The sequence below is a fragment of the Buceros rhinoceros genome, unplaced genomic scaffold (genome assembly GCF_000710305.1).
Source record: "Buceros rhinoceros silvestris isolate BGI_N320 unplaced genomic scaffold, ASM71030v1 scaffold14407, whole genome shotgun sequence".
NCBI lineage: Eukaryota > Metazoa > Chordata > Aves > Bucerotiformes > Bucerotidae > Buceros > Buceros rhinoceros.
Genome location: NW_010424065.1, coordinates 47052 through 47427, shown reverse-complemented (window position 1 = coordinate 47427; position 376 = coordinate 47052). Strand labels below are relative to the sequence as shown.

The 376-nt window shown below is 60.6% G+C and overlaps 1 protein-coding gene across 1 annotated transcript in view; it reads left to right on the top strand.

Moving 5' to 3' along the window:
- Nucleotides 1-376, top strand: part of LOC104497409 (voltage-dependent R-type calcium channel subunit alpha-1E-like) — a gene marked incomplete at its 3' end in the record, with an annotated part of 36685 nt that overhangs the window by 527 nt on the left and 35782 nt on the right. The gene's annotated exons all lie outside the window — the stretch shown is intronic.

Sequence of the window (376 nt, the reverse complement as noted above, 5' to 3'; positions counted from 1 at the left end):
CCCGCTTGCTGCCTCCCCTCCTGTTCTGCTCAGTGCCTGGCAGGGAGGTGAGCCCCCTCTCCCTGCAGGGAGCCCCCTGGCCCCTCCTCAGGCTTGGGTTTGGAAGCCCCCCTATGCTGGCAAGGAGGGATGCTCTGATCCTGGTTTAACCCCGCACACTTTAGGATGCTTTCTGTGCGTGTGACTCAGGGTGGGTCATGGTTTTTCCTCTGTGTCTTGATGTCTTGCCGGAGTTTTCCCACCCCACCTGGAGTCCCCCATCTCATTGGGGTCGGTCCCCCACAAGCCCACACATCTCCAGTCCCTGCTGGGTGGTGGCTTTACCCTCTTCAGCGTCTGCCTGTGTGTACCCTCTTTGCTGCTGATCACACGTGGC